The 17,252-nt window shown below is 42.7% G+C and overlaps 1 protein-coding gene across 1 annotated transcript in view; it reads left to right on the top strand.

Annotated features, from left to right (window-relative positions):
- The first annotated feature begins 9,938 nt into the window (after positions 1–9,938).
- ABCB11 (ATP binding cassette subfamily B member 11) overlaps positions 9,939–17,252 on the top strand; it is a 99,896-nt gene continuing 92,582 nt past the window's right edge. The window contains exon 1 of the mRNA XM_081934168.1: positions 9,939–10,070. The gene's annotated coding sequence lies outside the window, so the exon portion shown is untranslated. The remainder of the gene's footprint in view (positions 10,071–17,252) is intronic.

Raw genomic sequence — 17,252 nt, 5'->3', positions numbered from 1 at the left:
CTCACTTAACAACCGTGTTCCTACGTTAACAGCTGCAATAATTAACAACAGTGGCAAGAAAGATCGCCAAATGGGCAAAACTCACTTAACCAACGTCTCGCTTAGCAACAGAAATATTGGGCTTGGTTGAAGTCATGTCGAGAAGTATCTGTATTCCAGTGGTGGGTTTCAAATTTTTTTGGAACCTACTCTGTGGGTGTGGCCTCCTTTGTGGGAGTGGCTTGCCGGCCATGTGACCTGGTGGGAGTGGCTTGGCAGTCATGTGACCAGGTGGGCATGGCTAACTTGGAAAATGTGGTGAAACTCACTTAACGATGCTCTTGCTTAGCAACCAAAATTTTGGGCTCAATTGTGGTTATAAGTTCTTTTTCTTTCTTTCTTTCATCTCTCTCTCCCACTTTCTTTTTTTCTTTTTCTTTTTCTCTCTCTCTCTGGCTCTTTCTCTCTCTCTCCCTCTCTCCCTCTCTCCCTCCGTCATTTTCTCTGGGTGTCTATCTGTCTGTCTCTCTCTCTGTATCTCTGTCTCTCTCTCCTCCTTCCCCCATCTCTGTCACTCTGTGTGTGTGTGTCTGTCTGTCTCTCACTCACTCTGTGTGTGTGTGTGTGTGTGTGTGTGTCTGTCTCTGTCTCTCCCTCTGTCTCTCTCCCCTCCCTTCCTCTCTCTCTGTCACTCTGTGTATGTGGGTGTGTCTGTCTCTCACTCATTCACTTAATCACTCACTCTGTGTGTGTCTCTCTATCTTTCTCTCCCTCCCTCCCCCTCTCTGTCTCTGTGTGTGTGTGTGTGTGTGTGTGTGTCTGTCAGTCTCTCTGATTCCCTCCCTCACTCCCTCTCTCTGTCTGTCTGTCTGTCTCACTCACACACACACACTGTGGTCACCTTGTTGAGTGTTCCAATCACATTTGAAACACTCAACAACTGGCTTGCATTTATGGTATTTTGCAGCATTCTGCAGTCATAGGACCAAAATATATGCTTTTAACCATATATTTTGGTCCTATGACTGCAGAATGCTGCAAAATACCATAAATGCAGGCCAGTTGTTGAGTGTTTCAAATGTGATTGGAACACTCAACAAGGTGACCACAGTGTGTGTGTGTGTGTGAGTGAGACAGACAGACAGAGAGAGAGAGGAACAGAGAGGGAGTGAGAGAGGGAATCAGAGAGAGACTGACAGAGTCTGACAGAATCAGAGAGGTACTTTTAACTACCTGGCAGCGGCGTTTTTCCTTGGGGGGCTCCTCAGAACATCCTAAGACTTCGGAGGGAAGCCTCCAGCCCGGAGCAGGAGCAAAGCCCCTTTTCCAACTGGCCTTTCCTCGCTTGGAGGGCTTTGGAGGGAAGCTTCTGCATAAGCCCGGCCGAGTGACAACAAGTTCCCACCGTTACGAAGCCTCGGAGGCTGTAATTTTCTGAGCTGTGCGCGCCCGCCTGTTTTCCACGGCGTGGAGCAGCAGCGAGGTTTGTGTGGCCGGCAATCACTCCAAATGCCATCCGGGAAGACGAGGAACGTGAGGGGGGACCGTTGACGGCCTCCGCAATCATCGCTCGCCTCGCAGAGCCTCGCTGCTGCTCCACGCCGTGGAAAACAGGCGCGCGCGCACAGCTCAGAAAATTACAGCCTCCGAGACTTCGTAACGGCGGGAACTTGTTGTCACTCGGCCGGGCTTATGCAGAAGCTTCCCTCCGAAGCGTTCTGAGCCTCGGAGGCTGTAATTTTCTGAGCTGTGCGCGCGCGCCTGTTTTCCACGGCGTGGAGCAGCAACGAGGCTCTGCGAGGCGAGCGATGATTGCGGAGGCCGTCAACGGTCCCCCCTCGCGTTCCTCGTCTTCCCGGATGGCATCCTGAGTCATTGCCGGCCTCGCTGCTGCTCCACGCCGTGGAAAACAGGCGCGCGCGCACAGCTCAGAAAATTACAGCCTCCGAGACTTCGTAACGGCGGGAACTTGTTGTCACTCGGCCGGGCTTATGCAGAAGCATCCCTCCGAAGCGTTCTGAGCCTCGGAGGCTGTAATTTTCTGAGCTGTGCGCGCGCGCCTGTTTTCCATGGCGTGGAGCAGCAACGAGGCTCTGCGAGGCGAGAGATGATTGCGGAGGCCGTCAACGGTCCCCCCTCGCGTTCCTCGTCTTCCCGGATGGCATCCTGAGTCATTGCCGGCCTCGCTGCTGCTCCACGCCGTGGAAAACAGGCGCGCGCGCACAGCTCAGAAAATTACAGCCTCCGAGACTTCGTAACGGCGGGAACTTGTTGTCACTCGGCCGGGCTTATGCAGAAGCTTCCCTCCGAAGCGTTCTGAGCCTCGGAGGCTGTAATTTTCTGAGCTGTGCGCGCGCGCCTGTTTTCCACGGCGTGGAGCAGCAGCGAGGCTCTGCGAGGCGAGCGATGATTGCGGAGGCCGTCAACGGTCCCCCCTCGCGTTCCTCGTCTTCCCGGATGGCATGCTGAGTCATTGCTGGCCTCGCAGAGCCTCGCTGCTGCTCCACGCCGTGGAAAACAGGCGCGCGCGCACAGCTCAGAAAATTACAGCCTCCGAGACTTCGTAACGGCGGGAACTTGTTGTCACTCACCCGGGCTTCTGCAGAAGCTTCCCTCCAAAGCCCTCCAAGCGAGGAAAGGCCAGTTGGGAAACGGGCCAGAAGACAAGGAACAGCAGTGGCGGCGGGGAGTCAGCCCCGATGCAAAAAAAACGCCAAGGGGGCGGGGCCGGAAATTACTTCCGGGTTCATTCTTCAACCGGTTCGCACGATCTGGTGCGATCCGGTAGAAACCCACCACTGCTGTATTCTAAATAAAACAAGTAATCCACATCGCCTCTTTCGACAGCTGTCTAACAAGTTTGACATCAACACACTGTGGAAAGCCAAATGGGCTGCTGAACGCCCAGATACAGGAAGTTACATAGATGGCCCTTCACAAAAGGTGGCAGGTTTTGATCTTCCTCGCCAACATTGGTCAACTCTGAACAGGATCCGTACCCAACATGGTGTCTACCAGGACTCATTGTTGAAGTGAAGTCTTGTCTCTACTCCTCAGTGTGACTGTGGTGCTCCTCGACAAAATATCCACCATATTGTGTCCAAATACCCATCAAGAGCTCACATCGGCCCAATCTCTGATTTTTTTCAACATAGACCATCCAATCCTTGAATGGCTGGGTAGACTGGACATTAACGTTTGAACCACTATAAGTCCATGGATTTGCCATACACTAAATAAATAAGTAAATAAACAAATAAAACCTCTTTCAACACATTCTTTGCATACCTTTTTTATTTTTAAATAATCGTCCAATTAAATTTGTAAATCCAATGCTTCCATCTCTCCTTTGTGGGTTATAATTTTTTTCCCAAAATTTTTTATTGTTTTTTACACATATATGGGAAAAGGTATAGGGATATACAAAAATTTTTGGCAGCTCCCACACTAGTGATAGAAACCCATCCAACACGCACAATTTTTACAATCTTAAAAACAAAATATAAAAGATAAGCAGAAAACAGGGTCTTATTCTATATTGTCAACCATATGTTCATTCATTTTCTTTTGTCACTTTCTAGAATATCATCAATTGCTATTTATTTCAAATGCTTTTATTTTTGTGATCTGAGCCTTTTCGATATTGTTCCTTCCTCTCTGTCCCCAGAGGAGACCTCAGCCCCCCCTTCTTATCTTGCACCATACTGTCCCTCCCACTACCTTCGCTATGTTCGTCCTCTATGAGGAGGGAATTCTTTTTAATGAAGGCTTCCGCCTCTTGCACTGTATTAATTCTGATCCTGTTTCCCTCCCAAAAGATCAATATTCCTTCTGGCAATAACCATCTAAACCAGACTCCCTTTGTGGGTTATAATTTTTAATGGACTTTTTAAAGTCCATTTCCGTTTTATTCAAAGAGACTTGATCCCCTTTTGGGTTCCAATCAGTGGTGGGATTCAATTTTTTTTACTACTGGTTCTGTGGACGTGGCTTGGTGGGCATGGCTTGGTGGGCATGGCTTGGTGGGTGTGGCAGGGGAAGGTTACTGTAAAATCCCCATTTCCTCCAGATCAGCTGGGACTCGGGAGGGAGAGAATAGATGGGGGGTTGGCCAGTCTGAGGTGGTATTTATCGGTTCTCTGAACTACTCAAAATTTCCACTACCAGTTCTCCAGAACTGGTCAGAATCTGTGGTTCTCGTTCCAATAGCTAAAACTACTTTTAATGGCTGTGAATAATAATGTGAGGACCAAGAGGGGGAGTTAATCTAGAGACTTATTTATTACCTTTAAAAAAATGTCGTATTTAGTTGTGATCCGGAGACTGATTGATATAACTGAAAACAGAATATCCATGAGCAACAAGAGAATTCTTTTATTTGTTCTCCAGACAGGGTGGACTTTTAATAATGTTGACTAATAATTATGGTTGTTAAGATCCAATCCTTCCGAAGGGCGCAATGTTGGAGAAAACATAGATACCCTGTTAGAAGAGATTGATGAACAATAAATTAAAAAGTTACACAGATGACTTGTGGGTGGCATTACTCATATCATATGACCCAATATGTGGCGTGCTTGTCATCTGTGTCGATCTGTGTCAGGTGAGTAAACCACTGAGAATCTGATGACTGGATCCAGTGAAGTATTTTTAGTTTATGCATCTTTGAATCAAGCTTTAGAATCAGGCAGAACATTTATCATGCATTGATTGCTCATAGAATCAATGAATAGAAGCCAAGCAGGGTTGGGTACAGAAATTCCATGTGATGACTTCATTATCTATATATACTTTTTATACAAGACAAGCCTTTGGCCTTTGACCTTTAAAAAGCAAGATCCCAAACCTTATATAAAGCCCTCAATGTACAAACTTATTTATTTGTATCCCACTTTAATTATTTTTACAAAGAACTCAAAGCAGCGAACAGAGGTCCGTAAAGGGGGCGTGCATAAGCACACCAGAGTGCCTTTTGTCCCTGTCCTACTTTCCCCATTTATTTGCACTCATTTCCCTTGTTCATGTCCACACTTATACTTATACCTGTTCTCTTGCACACGTTTGACAAACTAAACAAAATTTAGATAAATTTAAATAAATATCTAACACATCTTCTTTCTACTTTCCCCACAATCACAACCCTGTGAGGTGAGTTGGGGAGGTCACCCAGAAACAATTCTCACAGCTAAAATGAGACTAGAACTTACTGTCTCCAGTTTTCTAGCCTGGTGCCCTAACCACTAGATCAAACTGACACAGAATGGATATGCACAAACAGTATATGTACGTTTTGCAACTGTAGTAACACTCAGATGAAAGGACATAAGCACATCTCTGTGGTTTCTAAGCAATCATTCCAAGCTGTGAAAAAAACCACTAGAACCCTGATGGCGAACCTATGACACCAGTGGCAGAGATGGCACACAGAGCCTCTCTGTGGGCACACACACCATTGCCCCAGCTCAGCCAGCTGGTCTTCGGGTTTCCGAGGTGTGCATATGCGCCAGCCAGCTGATTGTTGGGTTTCCGTTGCTCTGGTGCACAAGCATGCACGCCTTCCAGTTTGGGCACTCTTAGTAGACTACCCATTGATCTATTTGCCTTTGACTACCTATCTAGCCTCATTCCTATGTTGCAATGTGTAGGGAACTTGTGTATGCATTGTATGTACACATGAACAGTGTAGAGGGATCCCACATCACTGCACTAGAACATTGGCTATGTGGGATCCCTCTACACTGTTCATGTGTACATACAATGCATACACAAGTTCCCTACACATTACAACATAGGAATGAGGCTAGATAGGCAGTCAAAGGCAAATAGATCAATGGGTAGTCTTAGAAAGAAGGAACAACAGCATCTATTCAAAAAGCTAGAAAACCAAACTCAAGAGGTGAGGGCAGGACCTTCAAAGACTTAGTAGAAACAGACAATTTATCAATGGTTGGATAACTCACTTCTGTTTTCAGAACACAACATTTTAAATGGTTACTATTATTACTTCTTTTTTTGCCAATTAGAGCTAAATGTGTGATTGTGGAGGGGGACCAGGTGATGTAGCAGTGGATGTTGGTGATCTAACCATTGTACTTTGGGACTGTGTTTTGTAAACTTCCTACCTGAGATGGCCTATCACTACAGGATGCTTTGGAAGGAGCAACTCTAAAGAGGGTTTGCTCATTTGGGGGTGATGATTTAAGGGATTAGGTTTGCCCCAGCCTAGGGTTCTTCCCTTCCTCTTCCCCCCTCCTCCTCTGAGGAATTGTTTTCAGCTCCATCAGATGGGCATTGGCACAAGTCATCTCAGAATTTGAAAAAGAGTCAGAAAAAGTGAGCCCAAAATTTCACTTCTTTCAGGATATAGTGTGTGGGTTACCTGGAACCAATTGCAACTCAGCATAATGAAATTGAGCAATGAGCTATGATCTATGGGTCAGATGTATACACAGCCAAATGATAAACAACTTTTGCCCCCTCTAAATAAATTGTAAGAAATCCCAATTTAATCTATAGTGGCATGTGTCATTTCTGCCCACTTCAAAAGATACTAGCATGACCAAATCTGAGCTGCAGCAATCCAGGTGGTCATAAGATGGCGCCAAAAAGTTAGTGCTTTTTGGATTTCTGTGCTGCCATCTAGGGGTTGTTCTAATTGTTGCACCTCAGAACTGGTAGCTCTGAATAAGCATTCATTGCCCATTGTTTTCTCAGCACAATTAAGATGTTGTTTTGAATCCTATATGGCAGTGATGGTGAACCTTTTAAGCACAGAGTGCCCAAACTGCAATGGGTGCACTTGCCCAAACTGAAAGGTTTGTGCGCACGCATGGATGTACACACCCGCCGGCATGCACACATGCGCAGCGGAGACCCGAAGACCAGCTGGCTGGTGGGAGATAAGGCATCCCAACACCAGCAGTGCAGCAAGAGGTAAGATCTTCTTCTTTTGTGAGCTTCTGTTTTGTCATTTGCAGGGAAACAAGCTCACGAAAGATACGCCACGGAAATCTCACTTGGGCGACTGTGCATGTGCTAGCAGAGAGGGCTCTGTGTGCCACCTATGGCACATGTGCCATAGGTTCGCCATCGTGGCTATATGGCTTTGATCCTAACTAGACAATAAGATATGCTGAGGGGCTCCTTTCAGAGATGCTCTTGCTTTTGGAGAGCTGTTTATCAATATATAGGAAAAGGTGACTTGCCCATGTGTTTGTTTGATTCCGTCTGGTTAAAAAAAATCTGAACCCACCCATCTTCAGTGAGGTACTGTATTTTGAGTTGCTTTAAAAAGACCCTTGTAACAGTACTGCACATGTTACCTTTTAAATTATGATTGTTATGTTCATTTTTTTTGCTTTCGTCCAATTTTCCTGCATTGCTGGCTATTTTTATTGTGCAACTTGGAGCAAACAGTGGGCTTTAAGTCAAATGCAACCAAATCAATAACATTAGGAAGTCACTGTGGCACAGTGGTTAGAATGCAGTGTTTCAGGCTGACTCTGCCAACTGCCAGGAGTTCGATCCTGACCGGCTTATGGATGATTCAGCCTTCCATCCTTCCAAGGTCGGTAAAAGGAGAACCCAGACTTTTGGGGACAATATGCAGACTCTGTAAGCTGCTTAGAAAGTGCTGTAAAAGCACTGTGAAGCAGTATATGTCTAAGTGCTATTGCTATTGTATGTTTTTAAATGTGTATCATTCCTGATACTCTGTTTTAATACAATTCGATAAACATACCTTCAGGTTTATAAAGGAATTGATTGGGGGAGGAGGGAGGAATTTAAAGAGAGACACAAGTAGCTGATTTAAGAACAGAACAGAATAGAATAGAATTCTTTATTGGCCAAGTGTGATTGGACACACAAGGAATTTGTCTTCCGTGCATAAGCTCTCAGTGTACATGAAAGATATAAGTGATAAATCATGATCATAGTAGTCATAAATACATTCATCATGAATCATAAGATAAGACAACATTTAGTGATAGTCATAGGATACTAAATAAGCAATCAAAATCATACTAGGGAACTAAATTATAAATCGTAAAGATACAAGCAACAAGTTTATATTCCTAAGTAGAAAAGGAGAAAGGTACTAGGAAGGATGAGAAGAATAATAGTAACACAGTCTTAGTAAATAGTTTCACAGTGCTGTTGGAATTAGTTGTTTAGCAGAGTGATGGCATGCAGGAAAAAACTGTCCTTGTGTCTAGTTGTTCTTATTTCTTGTGTTTTATATATAACGCAACCATAATCATTCATAACATAAAATGGCACTATAATCTCACTGTTACCCCCATGATATTGGCTTTGCTTTGTTCCCAGGGCATGATTTAAAGGAGAAAGTTTCATCCCTCCATTTGGTCATTCCTGTCTTCTGAAAGTCGATGGTGACTTTATAGGACCGCTGAAAGTTCTGAAAGAGTATAAAAATAACAGGAGGAATCAAGGGACCTGACCGAATTCTTTCTGCGTTTGCTGTCATGAAGCGTTTGGATGAAAAGGAAGCCTACTCTCTGAAATATTGAATTCCAAAGGGAGTAAATTCCCCCCTAGGGGAGAATCTGACTTCTGGATCTCTTTTTGTGAGGTGGGGGGGGGAGGGATTTTAGATTTTAAAAGAAGATGGAGCTTTGCAGTAAAAATGGGTGGGTTAATTGTTCCAACACCAAATGGAAAACAAGAGCATGGATATGCTAATTTCCTCAAAGAAACGGTGTTCTTTAACCTTAGTTTTCAACATGACCTAGTGCAGGGGTCTCTAACCTTGGCAACTTTAAAACTTGTGGACTTCAACTCCCAGAATTCCTCAGCCAGCTGGCTGAGGAATTCTGGGAGTTCAAGTCCACATGTCCTAAAGGTTGGAGATCGCTGACCTAGTGCCTGTGGTGGGATTCAAATTTTTTACTACCAGTTCTGTGGGCTTGGCTTGGCAGGCTTGGCTTGGCTTGGCTTGACTTGGCTTGGCTTGGTTTGGCTTGGCTTGGCTTGGCTTGGCTTGGCTTGGCTTGGCTTGGCGGGCGTGGCTTAGTGGGCGTGGCAGAAGGACACTGCAAAATCCCCATTTCCTCCTGATCAGCTGGGACTCGGGAGGCAGAGAATAGATGGGGGCTGGGCCAGTCAGAGGTGGTATTTACTGGTTCTCCGAACTACTCAAAATTTCTGCTTCCGGTTCTCTAAAACTAGTCAGAACCTGCTGAATACCACCTCTGCCAAGTGCAATACAGGGAGTCCTCAGCTTACAACTGCAATTGAGTCTAAACTTTATGATGCTAAGCAAGCTTATTTGTTAAGTGAGTTTTGTCCCAACTGTACAACCTTTCTTGCTACAATTGTTAAGTGAATCACTGCAGTTCTTAAGTTAGTGACACTTAAGTGGTACGTAAAGTGAATCTGGCTTTCCCATTGACTTGTCAGAAGGTTGCCAAAGGTGATCACATGACCCGGGGACACTGCCACTGTCATAAATATGAGTCAGTGGCGAAGCGTTTTAGTTTTGATCAAGGGACCACGGCGCTACTGCAACATTCCCAAGTGTGAAAAACAGTCACAAATCACTTTTTGCAGTGCTGTCGTAAGTTTGAACTATCACTAAATGAACTGTTGTAAGTCGAGGACTACCTGTCATTTTCAAAAGGCAAGAGGACGCTGAGAAAAATGTCAAACTTCTAACTTCATTTTTATTTTTCTTACAGAATTGCGTGGCAGTAGCCCGGTACGCAATGTAATGTAATAATTGAGTTAAATGGTAGAAAATTCATCATTTTGTCTTCCCTGGCTTGAGAATAAACATTTCAATGCATTTCCTTATCTACCCCTTCCCACCTCCATCCCAAATTGGCTATTCAGCTGTGTGATGCAGCGATCAAGTTAAAATTCTACATGGGATGTCAATGAACTTGGGTGTCTGTGCGGCTACTGACCTATAGGTAAATAATCGTGGACAACATTGGAGGCTTAATTCCTGACCACTAAGTTACTATGCAAAAGTTGGTGGACATTGAAAATGAACAGACGCATTATTGGTTAATGCGACAGCATTGGAATATTTGATACGTATTTCTTTTTGTTTCTCAAAACCTCATTGGGTGAGTAATTTTATTATTATTATTTTAGACTTAGGGAAAAAAGAATGTTAAAAATAGCACACCTTGAACAAGCTAAAGGAAATCGTTTTAAAATTATTGTGACAGGATTCTCACAGTCTTGCTATAATTTGACGGAATAAAGGTGCTTGCTCCATTAATAGTGTAAAGTCCATATTTTTAAAAAGAAAATCTATGAAATTCTGTTTCATATGGATGAATGATATTAGGTAAGAAATATATGTGTGGATAGAATGGATGGGTTTTCTAAACTGTTCCTTTAATGACAGGCAGTAGAAATATGAATGAAAACATATTCTAAAATATATTATACAGTAAGACCACATAAGGATCATTCAGTAAGATGTAAGAATGGAATTCACAATATTTATTTGTATTGAAAAGCCACTGGCCTCCCATTTTTAGACTATATTAAAACAGAATTATATATGATGTGGGAAATCGAGGATCTGATGTTTTAATATTTTAAATATCCGTATGTGCTGGGGTGGTGGTGTCTAAATTAAATGGAGAGGTTGAGAGGTTAATTAAACTTCTAATGTGCTACTTTTGGTTGCTGTTGATTGGTTCTTATCCTGAATTGCCATTATATGTTTTTATATTATTGTTTGTTCTTTATTTGGAATGGTTATGTTGTATTAACTACTCAGAGCTGTTTTTGTGAGATGGGCAGCCGTATAAACTGAATAAACACATAAATAAATAAGACAGCATGGGTGGTGGAGATCCCCTTGCATTATTTCCCACATCTAACCCACCCTTTTATGTTCATTCCTGAAAGGAAAAATAACTCATAATCTACACAGTGGAATATTTTAAAGAAAGCAATGTAGCATCTTGGATACTGCATTTCTGTTATTATGTTATACATTTTGAGAGCTCAAGAACTAACAATTCAGACCAGAGGTATGAATTGCATTTATGTGCCAATTTAAATGGCGCATTTGTCATGTTTACATTCAGTTTATGTAAATGTGTATGTGTGTGTGTGTGTGTGTGTGTACATGTGTGTACAATAATGTACACACACATATGAAATGTTTCCACTGCATATCTTTTTCTGGGTTCATATACATACTGAGGTTTATATCTCTGTTGCGTTTATTACATGCTATCAAGTTGGTGTCAACTTTTAGAGAGTACATGAACAGAACTTGTCCAGGACAATCACTTCCCAACCTAGCCCTTCAAGCCCTCCAATGTTACACCCATTGTTGCTGGAATCGTGTCCATCCACCTTGTTGTTGGTCATCATTTTCTTTCTGTCTACCTTTTGCAACATTATGGATTGGCAAAGAGAGCCAGGTCTTTGCATAACGTGTCCAAAATACAATGATGAAAAGAAGACTGCTTGCTTGCATTAAATGCCATGATGGCGAGAGGGAATAAGAGAATTGGCTTTAGGGCTTGGCAGATTAGAAGATCATCCGTTGCCCTAATCACAGTGTCTTGGATAAGACGTGAGATTGTATGAGGCATAGATAGAAATACACACATTCATATGAGTCAACCTATTGCTTCAGTGTTACTACTCCCGTGTCCTCACTGGCTGTGCCACTCAGTCATGCTATGTTGACTCAATTAACTTTGATTGATCTATTATTTTTTAATGTGTCAATAGTGCTGGCTTTCTTGTTTTGGCTCCCATCCATAGCCTTCCCTTCCCAACGTATTTCTCCATTCGTGTATTTTGCTTTAAACACAGGGTGTTTCCCCAACTGTAGTATTTAGCCTTCTCTCATTCATGCACTAAATCCCTCTGCCAGGGTCCACGAACAAACCTGCTATTTATGACAGAGTGACTCAAACAGTGCTGTCCCTTTCTGTTGCAAACTCCACCACTTCTGGCTGTGCGTGAAACTTCATGATGCATCTAGAAAGCAGGCAGGGCTTGTATCAACAGATTATAATGTCATTTTCGTCAGTCTGACTTCCTCATCTCTCCTTTGGACATCATTGTGTTTGTTTTTTAAAAAAAAGCTGCTTCTGGTTTGTTTGTTTTTAAGGGTGTCCTTGTTGCTAGTGTACGTTGTTACCATAGATCAGTTTGTGTGCCTTAGGTAGTTTGTTAGGCAGCATTGCCCACTGCTTTTCAGTGGCAGGATTCAAATTTTTTTTACTACCGGTTCTGTCGCCGTGGATTGGTGGACATGGCATGGCTTGGTGGGCATGACTTGGTGGGCGTGGCAAGGACACTGCAAAATCCCCATTTCCTCCCGATCAGCTGGGACTCGGGAGGCAAAGAATAGATGAGGGCAGGGCCAGTCAGAGGTGGTATTTACCATTTCTCTGAACCACTCAAACTTTCCGTTACCGGTTCTCCAGAACTGGTCAGAACCTGCTGAATACCACCTCTGTTTTTGGTTCCCTTGCCAAGCCAGCAGCCAGTAAGAGGCCGAGCAATGAAGGCAGAATATGAATGTCCCAATTTGCTAGTAATTGCTTTCTGAATACTATTCTCTTGTCTTAGGTTCCCTTTGGCCAGAGACAGTCAAGATGGGGCTTTAGAAATAAAATTTGGATTTAAGTAAGATTGTCCTTTTAGCCAGCAGATATGTTGTGACTGAGGAAGTACACTCCAACTATTGTGATGTTGCCATATTTCAGTGCACAGTTTCTACATTGACAAGCTCTTGTAGGAAGTGAAAACCCACCCCACTCCTAGAAAAATGAAATATCCTGGGAAATATTGAAAAGACAGAATATTATATTTCCCTGGATAAGAAACGGAGAAATATTCTTTTAGGCAGGAAACAGACTCTATCTTAAGAGCCTCAACCTTTGTCAATGGACCATTAAATTGCCTGAGATAGTCTCTTCTACATAACAAATATATCCCCCTTCAGCTCCAGGGTGATGGGATTAAGGCATGATAGCATTAGCCCTTTACCCATCTCACCACAGGGCACCTGGGAAGAAACAATGCTCAACCAAACTTGGACTTAACACAGCCTAGAGAGTTTCCCCTGCATGGCCCCATGGGAGTTTGATAACCAATCAGAATACAAGCTCAGGTTCAAAGGCCAGAGGGGGCATAAAACTAGGGACTTTCAGCATCTTGGTCTCTCTTTTCTTCTTTACCCAACATCTGGAAGCATGTGATCCCCCTTTTCTGTTCAGGAACTCAAACCATGTTATCCTGTCCACCATTAAACCATCTTTCCAAGCAGCCTCCATGTTTCCAGTGTCTTTTCCCCCACTTGAAGCTGCACCCAGATGGACATTTCTTCCAACGCTGTAGCAAATAATGGAAATAGAAAGATTTCCAGATAGAGAAGCATGGACTCAAGGATGCCCTGTATGGAAGCATCTTCAAATTCTGATGCCCCCAACTATTAGCCCTTTCCCAATTCTTAGAAGCCATTTTGAGTCTTGGAATCATCTCTTGCAAGGCTCATTTAAAACCCTGTTTAAAAAAATAAGAAGAGACAGCATGCAACACATTGGAAAAGATTTAGGGCCTTGTGTTATCTTCTGCTGTCCAACTGGTTGAGGTTGTGTGATCAACAATTAGACTTATCTGTGTTAAACATTTAAGGCGAATTAGTATATCTGTGAAAGGGATGGGATTAAAAAGAACTTAAATAGCAAACAAATTGCAAAAAAACAGGAAGGGTTTTAAAAATATAGCATACATTTCCAGCAATTTAGTTTCTTGGTAACCAGAGTATAGAATTCAGAACATTGTAAAGATATTTATTGGGCAATGAAGGGCTGGTTGTATATAAGGATGTCTTAATCAAATGACGAATGCAAAGAATTATTGGATAATGCTTTATTGGATTGTTGGAAACAGTGTAGAAGCGATCTGAACAAATGCTTGTTGAATCTGTGGCTTAAAAAGAGAAAATAATGTTTTGAGAGATGTGTGACTATTCCAGCTAAACTCAGACCCAGCATTTTATTCCATCTTGGGTGAAACTTGGATCACTGTCTCCAAAAGAGGGGAGTCTCAGTGTAAAGCTGTTAGGAGGGACAATATGTTCAACAATGTTCTGCTAGAGAAATTGTATCCATAGATCTTATTTAAAATGATTGAAAAAAACTTTAAAAAAGAAAAAAGAGAAGAGCCTTAAGGTCCCATGACTGGATTACTAAGAAGATGTATTTTCCTAGCCCACTGGGAAAATATAAATAACACTTCTTGAAGGGCGATGATGCTAGCAGGGAGGAGTTGGTTAGGTTCCAATTGAAACCGTACCATCATTTTTTAAAGAGTGGGAGGATAAACAGGGAGCCTTCGGGACACGAATGATTCTTGTTTTCCACCTTGAAAAAACTTCCCATGTCAGGAAATCAGTTCTTTTGCAGCCATATTTCAGGAGTGGAATGCTGGGAGTTTACTCCTCCCAGCACAAAGTGGTCCCCACCAAACATGGCCCTCTGCATCTGTGCTCTGAAGCAAGGGTCTCCAACCTTGGCAACTTTAAGCCTTGCGGACTTCAACTCCCAGAATTCCCCAGCCATTAAAGCTGGAATTCTGGGAGTTGAAGTCCACCGGGCTTAAAGTTGCCAAGGTTGGAGACCCCTGCTCTGAAGCACAGCAGAAAGATAACCTTGAGAGGGGATAAAGTTTTCCTTAAGGCAGCACAGAGTGGAAATCAAACCACATGCCAGTGAGTTCTGTTTTTTGTTTTCCCAAATCATATTCCAGACTTGAAGAATTAATTAGATCGGACTGCTTTGGGGTTTAGGCTGCTTTGGCAGCTCTGCTTGGACAGTCTCTGTGCCATCCCTTCTCTTGTTTTGAAAAGCTAAGACATGCTGCCTTTACGAAGCCAATTTGGTGGTGGGGGGGGAAGCAAGCCTCCACTTTTCCTCTTGAATGCAAGATGAATAATCCAAGCATGATTTATGGAGTGAATCTGGCTGAAAAAGACCAAGGAGGACTAGCAAATATGGAGTGGATGTGGACATCTTGGAAGTCAGTGCAAACAATCCCTCATTGCAACATTTCAGTTGAATCTTACTCGGATTAGTATTTGCTCTTGGGAGAAAAATCAGCATCAGGACAGGAGTTTTTAAAAAATAAACCTTAAGTAACAAATGGCAAAAAAGCGAGATGAGGAAGTGAAAATAAATAAATAACATGCATTTCCAACAATGTAGCTTCTTGGTAATCACAGTATGGAATTCAAAACATTATAAAGATATCTATTGGGCAACGAGGGGGGCTGGCTGGACATATGTAAGAAAGTCAAGCCATGTCTTAGTCAAATTAAGAATGCAAAGGATTGTTAGATTGTTGGAAACGGTGTAGAAGTGATCTGAACAAACGCTTGTAGAGTCTATGGCTTAAAAACAGAAAATAATATTTTGAGAGACCCATGGTTATTCCAGCAGAATGGAGCTGATAGGAAAATCTAGGACGAGGGACAAAAGAAATATGTTTTGTTCACCTGCTGCACAAAGCCCTCATGTATGGATCTGTTTAGTTTTGTAGGAAGTTAAAACCCACCCCTCTCCTAGAAAAATGAAATATCCTGGGAAATATTGAAAAGGCAGAATATTATATTTCCCTGGATCAGAAATGGAGATGCATGGTTTTAGGTAGGAAACAGACTCACTCTTAATAACCCCCACCTTTGTCAATGGGCCATTAAAATGCCTGAGCCAGTCTATTCTACATAACAAAGATCCCCATTCAGCTCCAGGGTGATGGGATTAAGGCATGATAGTATTAGACCTTTACCCATCTCACCACAGGGCACCTGGGAAGAAGCAATACTCAACCAAACTTGGACTCAACACAGCCTAGAGAGTTGCCCCTGCATGGCCCCATGGGAGTCTGACAACCATTTAGAATACAAGCTCAAGATCAAAGGCCAGAGAGGGCATAAAACCAGGGACTTTCAGCATCTCACTCTTTTTTCTTCTTCACCCAACATCTGAAAGCATGTGAATCCCCCTTTTCTGTTCATGAACTCAAGCCATGTTATCCTGTCCACCATTAAACCATTTTTCCAAGCAGCCTCCATGTTTCCAGTGTCTTTTTCCCCCCACCTGGAACTGAACCCAGAAGGACATTTCTTCCAACAATTTAAAGCAACATCTGGCATTTGTTTTTGTGGATAAATCCGACCGCTGTGCATAAAATAGATCAGTCCTAAAATATAAAGTAAAAAGCGGGGAGAGATAGAACATCATAGCAATATGCTAGCAAATTGTTGGACCGCCACCATGATTCAATTCCATTAAGCAAAGATAAGTAACCTGCTCTCTTCCAGATGTTTTGAATTTTAGTTCCAATGAACCCAGTCATGCTGACAAAGAGCAAGGATTTGTGGGGGTTGTTTAGAAGCAACAATTTATCTATCGATCTTTTAAGGTGGACTACTTAAAGTGAGTTAGCGATGGGTCTTTTCCAGTACATTTCATTAGGTGTTAATCATTTACTACTTAAAGTATTGGTAATACAGGATGCAAGGACATGTACAATTGGTTGTAGGTTCACTGAACAGAGACAATTATTCAGACACAAGCCCTTCAAATTTACACGAATATGTATGGAGACAGAGTAGGCTACAAATTGCTAATTTCCTCCTTGGAACAGTTAAATATCAATTCTATTTATAAATAGTTGAATGCTTGTTTTGTTTTTTTGTTAAGTGCTGATTGCAAGTGATGTTCAACTTTTCAATACTCTCAGATATTTTCCTGAAACTGCTGGAAGAGAACATCCAATGATTTGGGGTTTGGTGATGTACAAACGCAGTCTGTTTTACATCACCAACCAGCACCACACAAGTGATACTGTCAACATACTGTCCAGTTTTGGTCACCACACTATAAAAAAGATGTTGAGACTCTAGAAAAAGTGCAGAGAAGAGCAACAAAGATGATTAGGGGACTGGAGGCTAAAACATACAATGAACAGTTGCAGGAACTGGGCATGGCTAGTCTACTGAAGAGAAGGACCAGGGCAGACCTGATAGCAGTGTTCCAATATTTGAGGGACTGCCACAGAGAGGAAGGGATCAAGCTGTTTTCCAAAGAACCTGAAGGCCAGACAAGGAATAATGGATGGAAACTGAACAAGGAGAGATTCAACCTAATTGAACAACTCAATACTAATTGAAGCTTCCAAGTGGTCTTTGGTTTCAGGAGATTGGTGATAAGGGCACGCGTCATTGTTGTGAGATCCTCTCACCCAGATTATGCTGC

Source organism: Natrix helvetica (genome assembly GCF_964273705.1).
Source record: "Natrix helvetica genome assembly, chromosome: 1".
Lineage (NCBI taxonomy): Eukaryota > Metazoa > Chordata > Lepidosauria > Squamata > Natricidae > Natrix > Natrix helvetica.
This window is presented reverse-complemented; position numbering and strand designations above follow the sequence as displayed.